This window comes from Leucopleurus acutus (assembly GCF_964270905.1).
Source record: "Leucopleurus acutus genome assembly, chromosome: 6".
Taxonomy (NCBI): Eukaryota; Metazoa; Chordata; class Mammalia; order Artiodactyla; family Delphinidae; genus Leucopleurus; species Leucopleurus acutus.
Window position 1 is genome coordinate 51,619,563 of NC_139149.1, and position 23,293 is coordinate 51,642,855.

Genomic DNA, 23,293 nt, shown 5'->3' on the forward strand with positions numbered 1-23,293 from the left:
AATTCTTAAGAATTTCCTTTGATTTATTTAAGAAAGAAATGGTCAGTTTGCTTTTGTCTTCCTAAGTTAAGCAAAGAAAATATACTTCATATTCACTGAAATTAAATTTTTTAATTTACTATTTATCCAAAAAACCAGAATAGATTCTTAGAATACAGTATTTAGTATTTGAATTGCAGTAATAACCCACTAACATTTTTTTCTTTCAAGGCTCTCACACCTTGACCTTAATCTCCAGAATGTTGTCTTCACATATGAATTCCCATCTGGTAGGAGACCTTTTCTGCTCTTGATTTTAAAGAAATTTGATATAATTTGAAATCATTTAAATTACAAAAAAGCACATATAAATTATTGGCTAAGTCTTTTTCTGCTCTTTATTATGCAAAAGTTTGATGTCTTCTTTTAATATAAAATAAGGCAAGTTACTCTCTGTATATCAGTCACTATTAGCAAGAAATTCACAAAAATGTGCTATGACTATAAGTTAAAAGCATAGTAAGTCTTCTCTGAGGGATCACTTTTGAAGACCAGGAACCTGCAGAAACTGAGAAAATCTTCCTTCAAAGTAATTCTTACGATTTCAAATTCCTTTTTCTATACTTATGATAAACCCATACATTTTCCTACTAAAATATTTGCATGACACAAATAATAGATTTTTTGTTAATCTTACAGTAGAAATAATGATGGTTGACAGTGAAAATTGGGATTCTGAACCTGAAGTCTGTGTATATTATCATTCAGTTAATCAAAATCTTCCAGGGTATATAAACAATTGAGGAAATTAGTATAGGAAATTTAAAATAGCCTCAATAATTTTGCAAGGATATGTAGAAGTAGACTAGAAAATATATTTTGCAAGAATAGGTAGATAAATAGACAGCTATACACACAAACACACATATATAAATTCTCATCAGTAAAAGTTGTGCACTGTCTAGGACATATATATGATACCTCTCAGTTTTTCCTTTAAGTCTACATAATACCCGAAAAAAAAAAAAAAAGGAAAAGCTCTACAGAAGGCAAATTATAGTTTCCAAGAAAACAAAAATAGTAGATAAGATACTTAACCAATTGGTAAGTATCTTAATCCTTGCTGTGTTAACCCTCAGCCTCTGAGAGAGAAATAGATGTACATCAAAAAGTGGCTCATATTGGGCAACTTTCCAATAAGATATTCACCAGCTGCAATAAGTGCCCAGCCAGTTTCCTAAATGTAATCAGCCAACCGTGGGACAAGTCAAGTTGGAGCATATTATAGAAATTGCCAAGACATTATCCCAACTGTTCAAGTAAAGACTTCTTGATCCTGAACCTGAAGGGGACGATCAAGAACAAATCTACTGCTGACCAGCATCTACATGGCTACAGTGCTTTAATGATACAAATTACCAAACATTCTATAGCACCTCCAAAGATTATTACAAAGAAATCTTGCCCTTATCCGTCCATCCTATGAAGGTACAAAATCATATTTGGAATAACATCCAATCCATTCAGTGGGCAAATCTTGCAAATAGGCCCAGTACATCCAGAAAGGAGAGAAGGGAGGGAGGGAAAGAAGGAAGGCAGGGTGGAAGAAAGGAGGGAGGAAATGATGGCAACAATCTTCTCATACTTCTGAGTGCCTGTCTAGAAAGATTATACAACTGAACAGAATCCAGCTTTCGCATTCCTAAACTAAAATACAATTAACAATATAATAGAAAGCATAATTACCTACGTAAGGTTTTCATAAAGAAAATGCAACTTAAGAAAGTTTTCTTCCTGTAAGCTTACGTATGTATTAATATCTGTTCATTAAAATATCGGTCTTAGAAAAACTATACAATTCTCTCAAAACCTTCTGAAAAATTCAACACACTTCCCTGTTTAAAAAAATAATTAAGAGTTCAAAAGTTTGGGGGCTTAAAAACCTTCTCAAAATTTTCATTGAGCACAGAATATGTGTGAACCATGTACAGATTGTCCCCTACATAGCTTGGTTCAATTTATGATTTTTCAACCTTACCATGGTGGGAAAGTGATACACATTCAGTAGAAACTGTACTTCGAATTTTGAACTGTGATCTTTTCCCAGGCTAGCCACACGTGGTACAATCCTCTCTCGTGATGCTGGGCAGGGCAGCAGCTCCCAGTCAGCCACTCAGGAGGATAAACAATCGATGACACTTACAAGCATTCGGTACCCATACATTCTGTTTTTCATTTTCAGTTCAGCATTCAATAAATTACATGAGATTTTCAACACTTTATTATAAAATAGGCTTTGTGTTAGATGATTTTGCCGAACTGTAGGCTAATGTAAGTGCTCTGAGTACATTTAAGGGAGCCTAGGCTAAGCTATGATGTTCAGTAGGTTACGTGTATTAAATTCATTTTCAACTTATGACTTTTTTACTTACGACGGGTTTATCAGGATGTAACCCCATGTTAAGTCTAAGATGATCTGTACACAATACAAAGTATACAGAAGTATGTGGCAATTTCATATAATTCATAAAACATAACAAGTAGATGTGCCATATCTTTCAACTCCTCAGGTAGCTCCATAAAAGGAATCTAGATTGCCAAAGTGACATTTGTATGTTGTCTGTGTCTCAATAATGGTGACGGAAGCTAGGAAAGAAACGGTGCATTCCTTGGATGTTTAAATCAACTGCAACAGTCTATTCTCGTGATGCATTGTGGCATGAGTGAGGATACATCCTGAAGCTCCACATGTATTTTGCTAATTTCCCTAGGTTCATTACTTTCTGGTTTTTTCTGACACTTCCTTTGCACTCTTGCTCCTTCTCCCTCTCTCTCCCTTTCCCTCTCTTCTAATTAGGCCACTTCTTTCTTCCTATCATTCTTGCTCTAAATATACTTGCTAAGTCTATCGCTGCTCTTGCCTCTTTTCCAAGTTATCTTTTTTTAGGCACAATGCCAGTGCCATTTTTCTTATGATTTGTGAAAGTCTTTCTTTCCTCTGTCCCTGCCCAGGCCTCCTACCCCCTGCCTAAGCTTTTCCTTTTTCCTCTATTATCTACTATGCTCTCTGTTATATTTCTAGCCCTTAAAGTTCACAGGGCTCATGAGAAAAGAAAACTACAGCTGTGGTGAAACAACAGAGGTTTGTCCAAAAACTACCCTTAGTTATTTGGATCTAGTTTACAGTGTTGCCTCCAAACAATAGCTTAATTGCAGAGATCTCGGAGAAAAAAAATAAAGCTGCAAAAATCAAGCAAAAGCCTTAGAAAAGCACTTGTTGTCATCTGTCTGTTCTCAAGTCAGGCCCCTCCAATTTGCCTCATCCCTGCATCCATATAATAAAACAAGATATATTTACATTTTCTCCTTATTTACAGGAGAATTGGGTCATCATAACTTCTGTTCACCCAATTAATGAACTGAACGTGCAATAATAATATGACACAGAATACATCCAATCTTAAACTGTAAGTGATAAGGGTAAGAAAATATATTTAATTTGAATAGGATGTTTGCAGTCTTACCCAGAACACTGGGGAAGGCAATCGAGTACCTGATGTCTGAGCTCTTAGTGACATACAGAGAATCTCATGGGCTAAAGAAATTCCCAGAGGAGAATTGTGGAATTTAATAGCCAGTTTGGACTTCTACAATTGAATCACTTTTTTGCTTAGATATGCAATGATTTTAAAGTCTTTAATTTTACCAGTGTTGTTATATTTTTTGTTTTTCTATAACATCCTGTTATATTTATTTTTATGGCTAGTTTAGTTGCCTGAAATTACTGCCCTTCCCCTGTAGGCACAAAATGTTAGGTGAATTTGCCTCAATACTGATCAGCATTTTTATTTTCATTTCACAAGTAAATACTTTTATATACATGCTTTGAAAAAAGTATTTAAAGTCTTAATAGGGAAATTGATCATTATAAATGTAATTGGATCCCTTGCCTTTTTTTTTTTTTAACTCTCCAAATGCATCTGCAATAGGTCTACTGAGCTGCTGACCTACAGAGAAAAAATCTTCCTGATTATAACTGGAAACATTAAAAAAAATCCTATATTTGCAAAATCAAAATTATCAAAAATGACAGCACCAGGAATACCAAATTAAGTTCCCTGTAAGCTACAATCAGAAGTTAACAGTACAGAGAGACAGTTAATGGAATTCAACTTCTAAACAAAATCCTTTCACAAAATCACACCTGAGTTAGTCTTCGGGGGAAGATGGTAAGTGAAAAATAGATGGATTCTAAATAGATCATCAAGATATTAAAGATGAACAGAATAGACAAAAAAAAATAAAGTGAAGCAAAGCAAAAAGTGGGCATGCTGCTATTTAATTAACACTGATGTACAGCCATGAATACCATATAGATAGAAATTCATACTCTAAGACTATTTTTAAAGAGAAATACTGCTGTGATAAGAGAAAAGGAAGCATTAACACTGACCTGCTTTTGGGCAGTGATATTTTGCCCTGCGAAGTTCTGTGAAAATTGCACTGTACCAGTAATATTTAATTGTAGCATAAAAATTAAACACCATTTACTTGACATAAAATAGGGACAGAATGTAAATTAAGTAAGTTTCAATTCATGTCTTCTTACTCACATCTGTTGGCAGTTTAAATAGTTTTAGTGTCATTAATTGTTATAAAAGTGCAAGATTTGCTGTATGCTTGCCACTTAGGACCAAAGGCACAAAAGTCTAATTGAACTAAGTAATTAGTAATTTGTCATTTCCTATTGTCAGCAATTACTTTCCATTAGAAATCCTCACTGAAAATTCTAATTTGAAGTGAGGTTTGCATTTTATTGCTGTCCATCCAAATTAGTTTAAAATTGACAGCTACATTTTCATTTAAAATTTTAAAGATATTAAATATGCTTGAAGAAACTGAAGCACACTCAGCTCCACATAAGCCTCTGTGTGTGTGTGTGCAGGCACACACACTCACAAGAAAAGACAGCTAACACCAAAGGAGGTGCTTTTCATTTTTCCAAAAGGGAGTTGCTGTGTGTGCAAATATCACATCGTGGTTGCTTCTATGAAATTCCAGGTTTCTGATTTTTACATCTACACACAGACCCCTGCAGTGATGCTCTCACCTGCACACAGATGGACAAGGAAACAACACACTATTAGACTTCTTTCTAGGGTTCCGAGCTCCCTCTGGGATATTACTGTTGGATGGTTTTTCATTTGTTCTTCATGCTCCACTAACCAATCAACACTTTTCTTTCTCTATGTTCTGAGCACCGTAAAAAGGTAAAAGGGAACTTAGCCCTCAAAAATAATACTAAGGAGTTGATTTATAATTAGCATGGGTCCACTGATGAGTTAAGCTTATCCTTAGTTTCCTTTGTGAAAGTTTAAGCACTACATGTTATCCCAACTGGATAGTTTTCCTCTTTTAAAACTTAAGGCTGTTTCCCTTTAAGTACAGCTGGATTTCTTTAACAAATAGACTAGGCTTCCAATTGTTAACATTAAAGATACAGATGCAAAGTTCACAGATTTTTCTCTCTACCCCATGATTAAAATTCTGAAACCATAAAACAAATCTTTAAAAGCCTTGAGTTAATATACCTGTACATGAAGGCCCCATATCTTAGATGAGGCTAACAGAAGTTGCTTGGGGAAAAGCATATCCACATATTTATTATGATAAAGAGGGCAATATCCATAAAGAACAGATTTGATTTATTAACCTGGAGTTAGAATTACATTAAAGGGCAAATGACAGTGAAATTCCACAATTACATGTCTAATAATTCAATAACTAATAAGGGTGGTGCTGAAATGCATCTCTATATTAATTGAAGTGATACGGTTTACTAATTTCTTTTTCCCTAAGTTACATAAGTGCTAAAATTGACTTAATGCTAGAAATCGTAATGAATTTCTCTTATTTTTTTAAAGTGACACTCTAATCATTACTCTAAATTCATATACTTTCATAGAACAAATTTTCTACTGTTACCCCTTTGGTAACTAACTAGATATACCACACATCTGTAACACTTAAGTGAACATTAATTAGTGCTAATTTACAATCAAATTCCAATGGAGAAGCAAATTATGCTTTCTTGAACATCAAAAGTCTTTATCATGACCATTATGATGAAGAATGCCAGAACATCTTAATTATTTCTGCTTATAAATAATGTTTCCCACAAATCTTCAAAATGTACAAGAATGCTCTAGAAAGCAAAAAAAGAAAAAAATGCTAGTCTCATTATAATTTGGTTTTAACTTAGTAATAATGCAGTTCATTTCAATGAATATCTTGCTCTCTCTACTTCAATGCAATAAAAAAGAGATGGCCTGAAAATTCAAGAGCAAATTTTTCCGTTGTGTGTATTGTTTAAGAGCTATTGAAATAGATTTAAAAATTTTTACTACACTGCCACAGAATTTTGCTACATAAATCCAAGATTGCCTATAATATCTCAGTTTTAGGTAAACCAAAAATTATTTAAACTGTAAAATATTTGCCTCCTTACAATGAATCACATACTTCTAAAGCAATATGCTCACAGAAGAAAAATAAGCAACAGAAACCAACAAACTCCCATCCTACTCATTCTAAAACCATGTATAATTGCCAATAAGGCACTGAAGAAAAGAGAGAATTAAATTAAAAATGCAATAAACACTGATCAATATGCTTGTAAATACCAAGTCTATAAAATGATCTCTTTAAATGTAGTTAAACCACAGGTATATGTTCTGTATTTTGGAATTCAATGATCATTTTTAAATCTAGTTCAATTTGTTTCAAATGGAAACATGCCAGAAATCTAAGAAGACCGCCAGAGAGGATAATACAAAAGAAGGAAGGAACGAACGAAAGAAGAAAGAGAGAGAGAGGGAAGGGAGAGAGGGAGGGAGGGAGGGAGGAGGGAGGAAAGAAAAAAGGAAAAAAGGAAGAAAACAGCAGCTCAGATCGTGAATCTCTCACTGTCTCCTGGTTTAGCATTAGCTCACAATCAGCTGAATAAAGCAGTCATCTCTGTCTAAGATGTAAATAAATCACAAGCCTCAGTTACTTTACCACTAGCTGTTTGTCATTCAGGAAAATAATGGTTAATCAATGTCTAATCAATGAAGATGTGTAACATATTAGTTTGCAGTCCTTCATCATCCTATTTTCTTCAATTGCCTGGGGGTTTGTGTTCAGTACTTACAGAATCGATTACAATTGAGAATGATCATTCAGCTCATGTTGAGAGCTGTCAGCTGTGCTTTCCACGAGGCAGTTTTACTCTTGTGTTTAATATGAGATGCTAATATTTAGCTGCATCTGACAAACTAGGTTCCATGGTGGAACATTTTATGAGAAGTACTTAAGTAACTAATTGTATCACTACATGTCACTTGATGAAACTAAACTTTTCCTGACTTCACAATAATCATAAGCATTACTGGCTTGCTGTGGAAAATTAAAGGGAAATAGCTGCCTGCTTGAGTCTGATCATGCCTTCAGGGAAGGTCTAAGAAAGGGAACTACCAGTGATGCCCTTATAAATAACTACCGGGGTGGGGGCAGGGGGAGTAGATAATTCTTCAATTATCATATAAAGCAACATTTTTCGACATAAGGACGGTTATCCTCATGTGCAAGCTTCCTTGAATGTCCGCAATTTCTCAAACATCAGGAGAAAAGTTAGACCCGCAGCCTCTTGACACATTTCTTTTAAGAAACAATCTTTTGTGGCTATGCATGTTTAAAGTCCAGAGAAAATGTTAATAGCCTGACAAGCCCATTTTTCTTGACATTTATGAAAATGTATCACCAACCTATATATACATCCTGAAGAAAAACTGGGAGAGTATTATAAAGGTGGGAGAGGAGAATCTTGATTTCCTCTCAACAACAAATAATTGCCAAGTTATGGAGCTCTTTGCTTTAATTACTGCCTTGTGATTTGTTTTGGAAACTGTGCTGATGACATTCACAGAACCCAATGTTAAAAAGTAATAATGATGTAGTATTTCATGAGAAACATTTTTGGATCTTGATAGCATTGATTTTGAAAGCATAAGTTCAGGTTAGTATCAGCTCCAACAGCACCCTCTAGTGCCCACTGCTCTGAAGCACCTTGTGGAAGGTGGAAAAGCCATTTGTATGCAGTTCAAGCTCATTGACACTCCCTTTATAGCCAATATTACGAAACTTTAAAAAGTATATTCATCATTGCAAGTGACCCAAATGTGCTCTTACACTTAAAAATGTTTTAATATCATTCTGTGATCAAGCATACCCAAGAAATGTACAATGATCTAAGATTTTTAAAGTTAAAACAGTGCACTAACTTTATTAGACTATTGTTTCAGTGGTACATTGTCAAATTTTATGGGTATTACAGGATAGGTTTTAATTGTTTAAATTGCTGGGATAGTTGAGAAAAACTTAACTAATGACAACACCTTAAAGTTTGAAAGGCTGTTTCATGCTCAATGCCATAATGTACAATAAAATATGGAATTTAACATCATTTCCACTAACAGTGGGAAGAAAAAAACTTTATCTCTGAATTCAAAATTTTGATGAATCTGATTTGTCTTTCAGCTAATTTTAAAGGTGAGCAATAACGATCCCATCAAATGATTAAATAATCATTTTTGTTTTCTCTTAGTTTTAACTCCCATTTCACAAATAAATCCCATTATAGTCATGAGTACTTTGGACCAGAATGGGCCTGCTGGAAAGATGAAAGAATTTATGCAGAACACCGGTTTTAGTTATTTTTTGAAATAGAATTTTATGGTCAGAAAGAACAGCTACAGAGAAAACACGTGTACTCAATTTTAGATAACAGATATATCTTTCTGGGTTGATGAGCTGAATGTGTAGTGAAGGAAGTAGAAATCATGAATTTATAGTAATATTTTATGCAGACATAAACTGAATCATATAAACAAGTTACTTAGCTAACCTGACCTAAAAAGCAAACACACAAAAACTGCATCCTTTAAGTAAATCAAAACTGTTTGTGTGTGTGTGTGCTTTGAGATATGATAAAGAGAGACTAAGGACAAAATTACTGGAGGTACCCAATCCCAGAAAGATTCCCCACCACAAAACTGCTAGAATTTTATCAAAATATACATGATGGTGTTTTTCTCCTTTACATCACATTTCCTATTGAGAAACTGTTCATACATTTACATCCTGAGGTATTTTAGCAAACTTTAAAAGAGTATTTCTTATATATATTTCTAGTGGCAATTAGAATATTTCAAAAGAAAAAAACCTAACATTTATGCAGTGCCTAATAGATATATCAGTCTCCAGGCTAGGCATAAACATCTGTGTTTTCTCACAGAGAATCACATCAAGCTCTGCAATAAACTTGGACAACATTTTCTAGAAGTTACTCTTTTTCCTATCATTCACTTTATTTAGAATATGAAAAACCTTGTTAGCTGGATGTCTTATAAGCTGGGCTCACATACCTGTGTAAATATTTGTTGTCTTCTTAAATTACATTTTGACCATCAGCAGTTCCTAAATCGAGCACATACACTATAAAAGGCAAACCAACAAAGAAGTATGTAAAAGATCTTCATATGGTCTCTTTGCACAGCTACCAGGGGAGGTGAGCTAGCCCTATGAATGTCTGCACTTTGATATAGGAGCTGTGATAATGAGGAAAAGTTAATGGATTTTTATCTATATCAACCTCATGATCATAGACCTTGTTATTTTTATTATTCTTTAAGAAGGGGATTGGTACTGCATGAATATGAAGGCATATATTCACAGCATTTCTTAGATTTATCAGTACAGGGGTTACAAAGCCTTCTTTCCTTTCTAGGTAGATAAATTGAGTTCCATGCAGTTTACTATGTAGGGGTCTTTCAAATGAGACCACAAAATCTTAAATCCTATTCTCCTGCGTGGACATTAAAGATGCCACAGCACTTTCCATAAGAGTGGGGGCTTGTCACCATGCCACTAGGCAGATTCCTGGGCCTTACCTTAAAGTCCAACAGTCAGCTTCTCTCCACAGGATATGAGCGTATTAGGTACCCTGGAAAAGTTCAGTATACTTATTCAATTTATTAAAAATGTTAACCTAATGGTTCTGAAAATACTTTTTTTTCTTTCTTTTTTTTTTAAAGTAAAAAGGAACCAAAGGTCTCCTTAGGCAGAGTTACTATAATGTTTGTTGCATGAAATCAAACTTCCTTCCAAAATATTTGATTAGTCCCTTTTGAACACAAATGCCTACAGTATTAATTTTATTTAAAAACAAAAACAACGGATATATAATAAAAAAAAATCTTGTAATCCATGATCCATGCTTTCTGATACAGGTAATGTAAAACAAATGATATAATCTACAAAACCATGACAAATGAAAGACTTGGAAAAGGTTATGGTTTGACAAGGTAACATTTTTGAAATCTGGACACCAATCAAATTGATGTAACTATTGGTGATGCAACACTCTTTGACACTAAAGTCTTTACCACTGTCTAAAACATAGAGAAGAGCCCATTGTGATTGCTTAACGTCAGCTTTTGTTCATAAGCTCTTTCATAAAACTGAAATGAGGAAAATGATTTAAAGCAGTTCAATTTGTCTATTTACCTTAATCTTTAACTATTCCCATATGTCTGGCTACATGATGTATGACTCTTCATAAACCAATTTTTCAAAGATATACACGACAGAAAAAAGTCAGGCTCCTAACCTTTTATGCATTGAACTTTTATAGAGCTCTAGAAAACAAAATGCTTTTAGGTTTCAGAAAAGGAAAAAAAGGGCAAGAGGTTATTTTCTTTCTCTCTCCTCTTAGTAAATATTTGCATCAGTGAAAGTAGAGCATGCACTAATTTCTAGGTACGTGAAGAGTCCCATCCGCAAACAATGATGATAAAGGTCTTTGTTTAAAAAAGAGCTACTTAAAAAATAATAATGTATAAATTAATCATTAAGCTCTTACAAGTCCAGTAATTGAGGTAGGAATATTGTGCTAGGTATAATACCATTCAGTAGGGTGAGCAGAAAATACAAAATGCAGATTAGAGATTCCTTACTATAAAGAGCCTGAATCATGATCATAGAAGGTTTAGCTTCAATATTATGGAAAACAGTAATTGGAGAAATTAATCAGTATTGAAATAGAATGTGCTAATTATTTTTAAAATACCACAAGATTAGTAAACCAATTTTAATTAATTTACACGACTTTATAAAGATGGAAATAAAGAAAAATTATAGCTTTTTGTTCGTTCACGTAACCAATATTTACTAAGTACCTACTGTGTGCTTGGAGCTGGATGAACAACCATAAACAGGACAAATTCACATCCCTGCCCTCCTGGAGCCTATAATTTCATTTTAAACTAGAAAAACCAGCTTCAGGATCATTATTATCAAGTTATGATTATGACTCAAGGTAAAAGTGAAGTTTTTCTGGTACTTTTAGCCCCTAACCCTCCTGCAAATTTTGTACTATAGCTTGTTATTTCCAGGGGACACTATATTTTCCCAGTTGGTTTGCCCAAACTACAAAACCTAGTCTTCCCTCACAAAAAGGCACAAAACATTAGAATTCTGGTGATGAATACAGAATGCAGAACAGGGAAAGAGAACTAGTGTTTGTTACATATCTAACCATGTGTCTAGCCCAACTCCAGGCACTTGGCATATTTTTACCACATTCACATCTTTCATAAGCAGATTAAGATCAGCAAAATCATTTTATAGGATAGTCTTTTATTTTAAAATAGAAAAAAGTCAAATAGAAAAACCAATGAATCATTAAAATTAACTCTTCCTTCAGTGTGTGGAATAATCAGCTCATATTATACCACTATTTCTCCATCTGTAATTAGTTAAATAGCACTTTTTTTAACACAGATTTTGTAAAGGGGTCTTAATGAACTACTATATCAATTGATAAGCTATAAGATTTAATGCAACTTCCTAAAGAAGTAGCTTACATGTTGAAAAAGGTAAACCTGTCAATGTGGAAAAAAAGGGCAAGACTAGTCTGTTTTGTTAGAAATCTTTCCGCTTATCTTGTTCCTAATCCACTGATAAAATAAAGAAAACAATTAATAGAAATCAGACAGGTATCACAAGGTATGTGTTATTTTTAAAACTTTAAAATATTTTATTAAATTATTTTTAAATAAAATAATTTTAGACATATTTAACCTAAAGTAAAAATGATTACATTTAGCTCATTTGAACAAATACATTTTAAATCAACTATTCACAAAAACCCAACTCACTTAAAATAGGTTTTTTTTAAGTTCCAGCTTTTTTTTAATGGTTCTTTTTAAAACTTCAAGTACACTTGAGAAACTGATTGTGGATCATGTATACAATGTAGGGTCAATGCTGTATTGAATTTCCAGACCATTTTCAGACTACCTTCTGGCAATGGAAGCATTTTGACCACTGACACTCCCTTTGGGTATATCTGACTATCCTGGTACAATGCACCATTCTCCATTATTGAATCTACAACAAACTGCTGTAGGTTATTCATTGATTGTTTAAGTATATTCTTTAGGAGCAAATACAGAACTAATCTGTAAACAATCACATAAATAAAAAATCAGCAGAATTCCTGCTTCAAAAATGCTTTGAGCTTAAGCACTTAATTATGTGCATTCTTTGATTATATTGTGTCACATTCAATAAAGATATATAGGAATTCTATTTCTTTATATCACTGCAGATTCTTCTCAGTGCTTCGTTGTACCATGCAAGGAAATTAAGAAAGCACATTCCAAACCAACCATACCAAGTTAAAGAGCATCTGCTCCCTTTTTATACTAATATTTTTTTTCCTGGATCAATCATATTATTCACCAGAATGTTTATTTAACTAACAAAGATGCTAGTAGTGATTCTATAATTTTTTTAATATGAATCACCTACATATCAGGTAAACTGTTTTCAGCTTCAAGATATACATGCATATAGGCGTGGGAGTCTACATTCATCTTAACTAGACTGCATTTTAAGAATAAGCTTGAGGACTCCTTGCACAGTGTTCTTAAACAATTCAGAACCTGAGAGTGTGTGTGGTGGCATGTGTGAGAGAGCAGATAGCTCTCCGTTCATTCGCACAGCCCCTCTGTCAGTAAGTATTTAGGACAGCTTTCTAACATGAAATCAGCTCAGCTGCAGAGTCGATTTCAGAGTGAGAGACACAGAGAGAGAGACAGAGAGACAGAGAGAATATTTCATCTCCTTAAAATGTATTTGCTGTTCTGTCCTCTCAAATCCTGCAAGTGTTTTCTTATTTCTCAGGGAAATGACATTTTGAGGATACATCTATCACATCAAACTGATTTCTTTTTGTTCGCATTAGCTTAGTAGGCTTTCAGTAATTTGACAAATGTTTAAGAATAGAGTAAGATATTCAAAGTTATATGCTTTCAGAAAAATATGTATAGAAATGTGTACACTTTAACACCTGGCTTTGAAAAAAAGTGGTAAGAAGATGAAGTGGAAATATTTTTTACAGTCATATATCATGCAAAGTTTTATTTTATTCTTTTGTAAAATATACTTTTGGTTGGTTAGGTTTTATGTGTTTTGTTCTGTTCTGTCTGCAGCAAAGCTTTCACTGAAGCCACCATCTGCATAACAGAGGGAAGAAATGTACAAAGTATTGATATTAATAAACAAAAAAAATCACAATTTCATCTAAATTCCTTCTCTGAAATGCAACAGCAGCACTGCTTTGATGTGGATGCTTTTATTTACTCAACTATTTTTACTTTAAGGCAGCAGAGAAGGCCTGTGGAAGAAACTCTCATTTTGTTGCCTTGCTAAAATGAGTTCGGTACATTCTTGAATCTATTCCAACTAATACTATATGTGAAAGTAGTTTATTTTAATAAAACATTTTAGTAATATTGCTTTCAGGTGAGAAATAACCAGGGACTAGAAAACAATTTTAAAATACAAGCAAGCAAACAACAAAAAAAGAAAATGTCAATTTCTATGGCCAATGTCACATTACTACTCACTTCCCTGTTCAAGTTTATAGAGGTCTCCAAGTGTAACAATAAACGATCCAGTTCAGTTAATCTATGTGATTATGCTGTGGGGACCTGTATGTGCGAGAGAATATGGCCCATTCACAAAGGACTTTGCACTATGAAGCAAGGGCACAGAGATGGAAGTCGGTTGCTTATAAAATAGTGAAAAAAAAATACACTGATGATGTGAGAGATTAAAAAAAAGAGTTCTCTTCTCTAGAGATATTTCCCCTAAGTTATGACCAATTTCAAAAGGCTTTTTCTTTAGGTGGCGAGGAAATACAGTGCAAATATTTTTTACAATCTTCTTAAAACATCATGTAAAGTTTTATTTTACTCTTTTGTAAATTATACTTTAGGTGGGTGAGGTTTTCTAATGATAATACTTCCCAGCTTGGGGTCAAGCTATTACTTTTTTGGTTTATTTATTTATTTATTTACTTATTAACATCTTTATTGAGGTATAATTGCTTTACAATGGTGTGTTAGTTTCTGCTTTATAAGAAAGTGAATCAGCTATACATATACATATATCCCCATATCTCTTCCCCCTTGCATCTCCCTCCCTCCCACCCTCCCTATCCCACCGCTCTAGGTGGTCACAAAGCACCGAGCTGATCTCCCTGTGCTATGCGGCTGCTTCCCACTAGCTATCTATTTTACGTTTGGAGTGTATATATGTCCATGCCACTCTCTAGCTTCGTTCCAGCTTACCCTTCCCCCTCCCCATGTCCTCAAGTCCATTTTCTAGTAGGTCTGCGTCTTTATTCCCGTCCTGCCCCTAGGTTCTTCATGACCATTTTTTTTCTTTTGTTTTAGATTTCATATATATGTGTTAGCATACAGTATCTGTTTTTCCCTTTCTGACTTACTGCACTCTGCATGACAGACTCTAGGTCCATCCACCTCACTACAAATAGCTCAATTTCGTTTCTTTTTATGGCTGAGTAATATTCCATTGTATATATGGGCCACATCTTCTTTATCCATTCATGTGTCGATGGACACTTAGGTTGCTTTCATGTCCTGGCTATTGTAAACAGTGCTGCAATGAACATTGCGGTACATGACTCTTTTTGAATTATGGTTTTCTCAGGGTATATGCCCAGTAGTGGGACTGCTGGGTCATATGGTAGTTCTATTTTTAGTTTTTTAAGGAACCTCCATACTGTTCTCCATAGTGGCTGTATCAATTTACATTCCCACCAACAGTGCAAGAGGGTCCCTTTTCTCCACACCCTCTCCAGCATTTACGGTTTGTAGATTTTTTGATGATGGCCATTCTGACCAGTGTGAGATGATATCTCATTGTAGTTTTGATTTGCATTTCTCTAATGATTAATGATGGTGAGCATTCTTCCATGTGTTTGTTGGCAATCTGTATATCTTCTTTGGAGAAATGTCTATTTAGGTCTTTGGCCCATTTTTGGATTGGGTTGTTTGTTTTTTTGATATTGAGCTGCATGAGCTGCTTGTAAATTTTGGAGATTAACCCTTTGTCAGTTGCTTCATTTGCAAATATTTTCTCCCATTCTGAGGGTTGTCTTTTGGTCTTGTTTATGGTTTCCTTTGCTGTGCAAAAGCTTTGAAGTTTCATTAGGTCCCATTTGTTTATTTTTGTTTTTATTTCCATTTTTCTAGGAGGTGGGTCAAAAAGGATCTTGCTGTGATTTATGTCATAGAGTGTTCTGCCTATATTTTCCTCTAAGAGTTTTATAGTGTCTGGCCTTACACTTAGGTCTTTAATCCATTTTAAGTTTATTCTTGTGTATGGTGTTATGAAGTGTTCTAATTTCATTCTTTTACAAATAGCTGTCCAGTTTTCCCAGCACCACTTACTGAAGAGGCTGTCTTTTCTCCATTGTATATTCTTGCTTCCTTTATCAAAAGTAAGGTGACCATATGTGTGTGGGTTTATCTCTGGGCTTTCTATCCTGTTCCATTGATCTGTATTTCTGTTTCTGTGCCAGTACCATACTGTCTTGATTGCTGTCTTGGTAGTATAGTCTGAAGTCAGGGAGCCTGATTCTTCCAGCTGTGTTTTTCTTTCTCAAGATTGCTTTAGCTATTTGGGGTCTTTTGTGTTTCCATACAAATTGTGAAATTTTTTGTTCTAGTTCTGTGAAAAATGCCAGTGGTAGTTTGATAGGGATTGCATTGAATCTGTAGATTGCTTTGGGTAGTATAGTCATTTTCACAATGTTAATTCTTCCAATCCAAGAACATGGTATATCTCTCCATCTATTTGTACCATCTTTAATTTCTTTCATGAGTGTCTTATAGTTTTCTGCAAGCTACTACTTTTACATATAATACTTTTAATGTATGGAATTTATCAGCTACATATTTTATATTCTTGAAAATGCATATACTTTACCAAGATACTCACTCAGAAGGGCATTTGGGGAACTTCTCAATAATCTTTAATAGAATCATTTTGCTCCTTCTGGGAAAATGTCTTTTTTCAATTTAAGAAAGACTCTTGCTACCGCTAAAATTGACTGACATATAATAGCCCATATCAAACAAATAAAAAACATATTCAAGCCACCAATGAATCCCAGGTAACATCATCCTAGGGGTATTTTTTTTTATTAACACTATACTTACACATTTATCACGTTAATTGTCATTATCTTTTCCGTATGTATATACTCTTATTAAACTACGAAGTATTTAAAGACTTGAACCATATTTCATTTAGAGCCTAATTCACGTAGCAAATTTACAATCAGTATTTGTGTAGAAGAAAATGGAAAGGAAGGAAGGAAGGGAAAAAGGAAAGATGGACAGGCTTGAATAAGAAAGCTAAATAATAAGAAAACCCAAAAGAAAAGGAATGGTTTAAAATATCTAACAATATTAAGTTAAACAGCCTTTGCTATCAGTCAGGGAAAAGCATTAATCTCTAAGTCATACAGATAAAATATGGTTGCTGGCCTTACTATTTATCTATTATTTCAACATGATTTTTTTATTATGTAAGCTTACCTTATTTCATTATAATTCTTCAAGGACACATTTTGTGGAGGTGAGTTTATGGCTTTTTTTTTTCAAATAAAGAGAACACATTCCACCCATTGCTGCCTAGTTTCTGAACCACGTTGTCATAACTAAGCTTCCCTCTGGGAAAGTCACACAAGAACACTCAAAGGTATTCTTATGAACCATCAACAAATGGTCCCCTTAGGAACCGCTGGACAACAGCAGCAGCCAACAGCACACTTGGGCTCAGAGTCCTTGCTACCTAGGAAGACTCTACTAGCAAGAGTCTCAGACTGACCTCAAGTCTGAGAGAAAGTTGCAAACATGGTCAGTTTCTGGGAGCAGAGGCTACAGCACTCACCCCAAGAACAATCGTCACATGTATACAGTAAGGAAAGGATTACTTTTGGGAGCTTAAGTGAATACGGTCTTTCTTGTGCATTAATTTTTGAACTACAAAGAATGTCAGGGGCTTCCCTGGTGGCGCAGTGGTTGAGAGTCCGCCTGCCGATGCAAGGGACACGGGTTCGTGCCCCGGTCCGGGAGGATCCCACATGCCGCGGAGCGGCTGGGCCCGTGGGCCATGGCCACTGAGTCTGCGTGTCCGGAGCCTGTGCTCCGCAATGGGAGAGGCCACAGCAGTGAGAGGCCTGCATACAGCCAAAAAAAAAAAAAAAAAAAAAAAATTTCAGGGTGTCCCTAAAGTACTACTGGAATTTTTAAACTCAAATATCATTGTCAGAAATTGAAATTCTATGTGCTGCTCTTTTCTGGTAACAAGCAATGCATTTCCTTCTCACAACTAATATGGATTTCAATTCTACCAACCGTAAGACAAGGTTACAATATGGTCAAGAGCAATCACCTTTCATTTGGCATAGGGTCTGAATACATTCCCTAAAATTGCATGATGTATCTGTCTTGAGCTTTAAAAGCTAATAAAAATAAATTCCAGTGTCCTATTAATTAGTCAATCTATTATTACAGTAAAAAGTGAAGATGCTACAAAAATTTTAAAAATGTTAAAGATCTGGAAAACAATTTTGGAATAATCTTACTAAAACTCAGGTAAGGGAAAAAAGGATATATAACACACTTAATGCTATAAAAGAAGAGTGGAGTAGAATTTAATTGTATGTCTGAGAAGAGAACAAGGAACATATTTAATTTCTTTTCAGTCTGCTCAGTTATAGTAATTTTTAGACAGATTGGATAATTTGTAAAATGGAATAATTTATTAAATTCTACTATTTATGTAGGTCAATTTTATGTGATGTTGAGAACTGAGCATCTTTTCTTTTTTGGTATCAGGGCCTAATGCCACGTAGACACTATATACCTTGTTGAATTTGTTGAGTTTATTTGAACTGAATGGGGTTTTGCATAGATTTCATCTAGTTCACCGATGATGATGATGTAGACTAAAACTAGTGAACAATATTTTGAGAATTTGTTTGTGAAGAGAGAGAGAAATTGAGAGGAAATAATTAGCTGGATAAGTTTTAAGGTTAACTGAGAGAACCTCACTAAAAGATTTCATAAAGGCGTATTCAGTATTGACATATACATGTAGTTCCCCTCTCAGCTGGAATGACTCCAAAAGGGCTGTCATGGTCGGTTGAGTAAATAATACATGCTTTAAAAACAATTATAAATCTGTATTCACCTGATGGACTTTGTATTCATTCCAGTCAATTGGGCATATAATGCTCGTTTAAAAAATAAGTACATATAATGCATTAAAAACTGCTTAAACGCCCATTTAACCAGAGGGGCCAAAACAGCTCTAAAATGGAGCATATGATTAACACTAATGGAAGTTATGCATATGTAATGTAAAGGAGAACCCCAAACCCTTTTAAAAAGGCCCTTGGCAAGAGAATGACAGCTGGGAAACACTAAGATTTAAGGCTTTTGAAAGCTGGCTCTGCCCACAAAGCAGGCAATAACTCCCAGGGTGGTGAATCGTGGGGTCTAATACACTGATATTTAAGTTAAAATAATGCTAAAGGGAATGGTAGTAACAGCCTGATGATAAGTAATGTAGCACTGTAACTGGGCTGCCTCTCTCTACTTAAACAGCTATTCACTGATGATGGTTCATCCCAATCTCACTTAAAGGCCCAGGACTGCTTCTTTATAATGTCAAACACAAGAAAGACCTATATTTTAAATCGTTAATGAGCATAATGTGGAAACAATCTCATAATATTTTGATTCACAATGTTTTCTTTCTGAAAAGAATGTCGGACATATGCAACAGTTGGCAGAAAACCAGAAATGATTCTGGCTTATTTCTTGTCTGGTTGGGCTTTTAAGAGAGTATTTACCAATTAGCCAGATAGATGGTGAGATTTGGGAAGCAATTAAAGTTTGTCTGTGGTCCAAACTGCTTCCCTATTAGCCCGAAAAAAAAGTTTTAAAATGATCCACAGAGGTGCTTTGTAGCTGGGGAGTTAAGATGAGGGAAACTCCCTGCTGAAATACAAACAATACCTGGACATAATGTGCATTAATCCATGAGCACTCCCCAGGCCATAAATTATCTTCATAGATAAGTTACCCATGACCTAGAGAAAATGAGTGGTTCTGTACAGCAATGGGATACAGGAGGGAGCAGTCTGACGGGAGAAAACATATAAGGTATGTTTAGCGTACTTAGAGGGCAATAAGACAAGAGAGCAGGCTATGAGTAATCAGTGAAAGCACGGATCTGTCTGAAGGAGTCCTGAAAACAGACTCAATGTTCTCATCTGTTACTCTGCTGATCACTTTCAAAGTAATATCATATTAGTAACTACTAGAATTCTACTCCAGTCTCAGCCTCTTTTCCATTTCCAGTAGTTTGAATGTTGCTAGAATGTGTGTATCTTGAGTGCAGGGATGTTTATGTGTATAGTATCCAGGTATTATTACTACTACCAAGAAGAGTGCCAAAAGTGAGGAAGGCACTCAGTGAATATCTGTTGAATGAATTAACTGAACGAATGAATAAGTAAAAACAGTAATGCTTGCAGAGGCACAAAATCAGAAATTAAGTTCAGAGTCAAATGATGAGTTGGCTTCCTATTTAGTCTTCCAAGGTATAATGAAGATAATTTCAGCTATGAATAGACGTTTTGACTAGATTAAAGCTTTGAGACAGATAAAAGGACATACAGAATAAAAGATGCATTAAAAAACTAGCAGCAAGAGGAGAAGGGAGAAGACAAAACCAAAACCACCCTGGGGATGTTTTGGAGGGCCATTAACAGGAGAACACAAAAATGAAAATAAATAACACAAAAGTCCTTTGGAGACTCTTGAATCTCGTTCTATCCCTGAAAGGCTGGCATGTTATGTTTACGGTTCTTTATTCCCATGAGACAAATGCTGCCTTCCTTACTGTCAGGAATAGTCTCACAGTAAATCCCTATAACCTGAGCCTGGCAAACTTAAGGTCCCAATCCTCTGGGAGTCACAAAATACTGGGCCCCATGCAAGAGGGCACAAAGGTTTCCTTCCAAACTCTGTGCCCACTTTATCACCTAAATACAGTGCAGCCCTGAAGAGTCTCACCCCTGCTGCCTCTCTCTATAGTTGCTGAAACCCAGTTCCAGGGATGTGAGTTGCCAGCAGGATGGAAAAGTGACTACATTTTGTTTCCCATCCTCCTCTATCCTTCCTACATAATGCACCAAATATCATCTCTACCAGTAAGAAGACCAATCTCCCAAATGAAAGGAAACAAAAAAAAACTACAGAAGTAAATCGGAAAGGGAAGTACAAAAATCTAAAATAAGAATAGCCTGTCAAGATGCCATGATACTATACAGAGAGAATCCTAAAGATGCCACCAGGAAACTACTAGAGCTAATCAATGAATTTAGTAAGGTCACAGGATACAAAGTTATTACATAGAAATCTCTTGCATTCCTATACACTAACAATGAAAGATCAGAAAGAGAAATTAAGGAAATAATCCCATTCACCATTGGAACAAAAAGAATAAAATACTTAGGAATAAATCTACCTAAGGAGGCAAAAGACCTGTACTCAGAAAACTATAAGATACTGATGAAAGAAATCAAAGATGACACACACAGATGGAGAGATATACCACATGCTTGGATTGGAAGAATCAATTTTGTAAAAATGACTATACTACCCAAAGCAATCTACAGATTCAGTGCAATCCCTATCAAACTACCAATGGCATTTTTCACAGACTAGAACAAAAAATTTTACAATTTGTATGGAAACAAAAAAACCTCGAATAGAAAAAGCAATCTTGAGGGAAAAAAAAAACAACAACACGGAGCTGGAGGAATCAGGCTTCCTGACTTCAGACTATACTACAGGGCTACAGTAATCAAGACAGCATGGCACTGGCACAAAAACAGAAATATATATCAATGGAACAGGACAGAAAGCCCAGAAATAAACCCACGCACATATGGTCACCTAATCTATTTACAAAGGAGGCCAGAGTATACAATGGAGCAAAGACAGCCTCTTCAATAAGTGGTGCTGGGAAAACTGGACAGCTACATGTAAAAGAATGAAATTAGAACATTCCCTAACACCATACACAAAAATAAACTCAAAATGGATTAAAGACCTAAGTGTAAGGCCAGACACTATAAAACTCTTAAAGGAAAACATAGGAAGAACACTCTTTGACATAAATGACAGCAAGATCTTATTTGACCCACCTCCTACAGTAATGAGAATTTAAAAAATAAACAAATGGGACCTAATGAAACTTAAAAGCTTTTGCAGAGCAAAGGAAACCATAAACAAGACCAAAAGACAACCCTCAGAATGGGAGAAAATATTTGCAAACGAAGCAACTGATAAAGGATTAATCTCCAAAATCTGCAAACAGCTCAGGTAGCTCAATATCAAAAAAACAAGCAACCCAATCAAAAAATGGACAGAAGACCTAAATAGACATTTCTCCAAAGAAGACATACAGAAGGCCAACAAACACATGAAAAAATGCTCAACATCACTAATTATTAGAGAAATGCAAATCAAAACTACAATGAGATATCATCTCACACCAGTCAGAATGGCCATCATCAAAAAATCTACAAACAATAAACACTGGAGAGGGTGTGGAGAAAAGGGAACCCTCTTGCACTGCTGGTGGAAATGTAAATTGATACAGCCACTATGGAGTACAGTATGGAAGTTCCTTAAAAAACTAAAAATAGAACTACCATGTGACCCAGAAATCACACTACTGGGCATCTACCCAGAGAAAACCATAATTCAAAAAGACACATGCCCCGCAGTGTTCACTGCAGCACTATTTACGATAGCCAGGACATAGAAACAACCTAAATGTCCATCAACAGAAGAATGGATAAAGAAGATGTGCTATGTATATACAATGGAATATTACTCAGGCATAAAAAGGAATGAAACTGGGTCATTTGTAGAGACGTGGATGTACCTAGAGGCTGTCATACAGAGCGAAGTAAGTCAGAAAGAGAAAAACAAATATCATATATTAACACATATATGTGGAATCTGAAAAAATTGGTATAGACGATCTTATTTACAAAGCAGAAATAGAGACACAGATGTAGAGAACAAACATATGGATACAAAGGGGGAAAGGGCAGGCTGGGATGAATTGGGAGATTGGGATTGACATATATAGAGTATTGATACTATGTATAAAATAGATAACTAATGAGAACCTACTGTATAGCACAAGGAACTCTACTCAGTGCTCTGTGGTGACCTAAATGGGAAGGAAATCCAAAAAAGAGGGGATACATGTATACAACAGCTGATTCACTTTGCTGTACAGTAGAAACTAACACAACACTGTAAAGGAACCATCCTCCAATAAATTTTTTTTTAAAGAAGAATAGCCTGCCAAAATGTCTTATTATTCAATCTTCACCATCTCTCTACGAAGTTTTCCCCATCCTTGATATGTGGAAACTGAGGTTAACTTGAGAGATTAAGTAACTTGCTGAATAATGTATTGGGTATCTGTAATGCATTAGCACTAGAACCCCAGGGCTCAACCAGAAGACATGGCCCTTTCCTTCATGGAACATACTGAGTAAAGGAGATAAAAAAGTAAATATGAAATTAAATACAGTGTGATGGTTGCTACAGGAGCACCTAAGAAAGCTTCTAACTCAGACCTGAGGAATTAGAGAAAGTGTTAGATACACTGAAATCTAAAAGGTGAATTGGATTCAGCAAAGTAGAGGCAGTGAAGACAGACCATGTAGAAGATACATTCAAAAGACCAGAGATAAAATGAACAAAACTGCAAAGTTGTGAAGTTTCAAAAAATG